Raw genomic sequence first — 2748 nt, 5'->3', positions numbered from 1 at the left:
TGGGCCAAAATTGGAAAACTGGGCTGGGCCGCGGCAAAATTTGAACGGGTGTTACAAACCTACCCCCCTTAGGATGAATCTCGTCCTCGAGATTCGGAAAGATCGGGAAAAAGGCTGGGAAACTCTGTTTTAAGATCATCTTCTCTTTTCCAGGTGGCTTCTGCTTCCGAGTGATGTTTCCTTTGTACTTTACACATACTGAGCCTTTTGTTCCGGGTAACACGTTCAGATATTTCGAGAATCTTGATAGGGTATTCTGAATAGGACAGATCCTCCTGAATATTCAGCTCCTCCATGGGTAGCTGCTCCTCCGGGATTCTCAGGCATTTCTTCAGTTGCGAGATATGAAAGACATTGTGCACACCAGAGAGCTGAGGTGGTAGATTCAGTTGATAGGCCACTTCCCCTCTCCTTTCCAATATCTGGAATGGTCCAATGTATCGGGGTGCTAGTTTACCCTTGACTTTGAATCTGCGAAGACCTCTGATCGGGGATACCTTGAGATACACGAAGTCTCCGACTTCAAAGGTCATCTCTCGACGTCGATTGTCGGCATAACTCTTCTGCCTAGATTGTGCGGGCCACAAGTTGTCCCGAATCTCCTGCACTTGCATTTCTGCATCCCTTCAGACTTCTTGGCCAAACACTTGGCTCTCTCCAGTTTGATTCCAGAATAGTGGGGTCCTGCACTTTCTTCCGTATAGTGCCTCAAAAGGGGCCATCTTCAGGCTGGCTTGGTAACTATTATTATATGAGAACTCTGCATAAGGGAGGTTCCTATCCCAACTCTTTCCGTTCTTTAAGGCACATGCTCTCAGCATATCCTCTAGAATCTGGTTGGTTCTTTCCGTCTACCCATCGGTCTGCGGGTGGTAAGCAGAGCTAAAGTTCAATCTGGTGTCCATAGACTCATGCAATCATTGCCAAAATCGTGATGTGAACTGGGTACCACGATAAGATACTATCCTCTTGGGTACACCATGCAAACACACAATCCTAGACATGTACAACTCTGCGAGCTTTTGTCCCTTGTATGTCTCCTTGACTGGTATAAAGTGAGCGACTTTTGTTAGCCGATCCACTATGACCCATATAGAATCGTAACCGGATTGGGTTCGGGGTAACCCCACTATAAAATCCATACCGATTTCTTCCCATTTCCACTCAGGTACTCTTAATGGTTGGAGTAATCTGGCAAGTCTCTGATGTTCAGCTTTGACTCGCTGGCAGGTGTCACACAGGACCACATATTCTGCTACTTCACGTTTCATCCTGTAGCACCAATATTGATCCTTGAGATCCTGGTACATCTTAGTGCTTCCCGGGTGAATGGAATAAGCTGAGTCATGGGCTTCTCTTAAAATTGTTTCTCGAATAGTTTTGACATTCGGAACACATATCCTTTTCTTGTACCACACCACTCCCTGCTCATCTTCCGTAAATTCTGGGGCCTTGTCCTTTTTAATGAGCTGTTTGATCTCCAAAATTTTCTCGTATTCTTTTTGACCTTTTCGTATATCCTGCTCTAGTGTAGAATCCATTTCCATCACAACTGCTTCTGTATTAGACACAATGCCCAAGTTAAGCTTTTCAAACTCGCTACATAGTCCAGGCTACCTTTCCCGTAGGGTCATCATACTAACATAAGCCTTTCTGCTCAGGGCATCTGCCACCACATTTGCCTTTCCTGGATGATAGTTGATTCTCAAGTTGTAATCCTTGATAAGTTCCAACCATCTACGCTGTCTAAGGTTGAGGTCAGGTTGGGTGAAGATATACTTCAGACTTTTATGATCTGAGAAGATCTCGCACCTCTGCCCGATCAGGTAGTGTCTCCAAATCTTGAGTGCATGAACTACAACTGCTAGCTCCAAATCATGGGTAGGGTAATTCTCCTCGTGCTTCCTCAGTTGCCTTGAGGCATAGGCTATCACGTGGCCTTCTTGCATTAGCACACACGCTAACCCTTGCCGCGAGGCATCACAATACACCGAGAACGGCTTCTGGGTGTCGGGCATAATTAATACTGGAGCAGTGGTTAGCCTCTTCTTTAGTTCATTGAAGCTGGCCTCCCGTGCAGTGGTCCATTTGAATTCCTTTCCTTTCTCTAACAACTCCGTCATTGGTTTAGCGATCTTGGAGAAGCCTTCTATAAAGCGGCGATACTATCCCGCCAAACCAAGAAAACTCCGAATCTCTGAGACGGTCTGCGGTGGCTTCCAATTTAGAACCTCCTTTACCTTACTAGGGTCCACGGATACTCCTCCTATCGAGATGATATGTCCTAAAAAGGATATTTCTGTCAACCAAAACTCACACTTACTCATCTTGGCATATAACTGATTCTCCCTGAGTTTCTGCAGGACCATTCTCAAGTGCTCCTTATGTTCTTCCTCGTTCTTCGAGAAGACCAGGATATCATCGATGGACACTACTACAAACTTGTCTAGGTAATCCATGAAAACCTTGTTCATGAGATACATGAAGTATGCTGGGGTGTTGGTCAATCCAAACGACATCACCGTAAACTCGTACAGACCATATCGGGTGACAAAAGCGGTTTTAGGGATATCCGATGCTCGGATCTTTAGTTGATGGTACCCCAACTGCAGATCAATCTTGGAGAAGACACATGCTCCTTTTAACTGATCAAACAAATCCTCAATTCGAGGCAAGGGGTACTTATTCTTAATGGTTACCTCATTAAGTGCACGATAATCAATGGACATTCTTTGGGTTTCATCCTTC

The sequence above is a fragment of the Phragmites australis genome, chromosome 1 (genome assembly GCF_958298935.1).
Source record: "Phragmites australis chromosome 1, lpPhrAust1.1, whole genome shotgun sequence".
NCBI lineage: Eukaryota > Viridiplantae > Streptophyta > Magnoliopsida > Poales > Poaceae > Phragmites > Phragmites australis.
The sequence above is the reverse complement of the archived record's forward strand: the minus strand, read 5'-3'. Positions refer to the sequence as shown.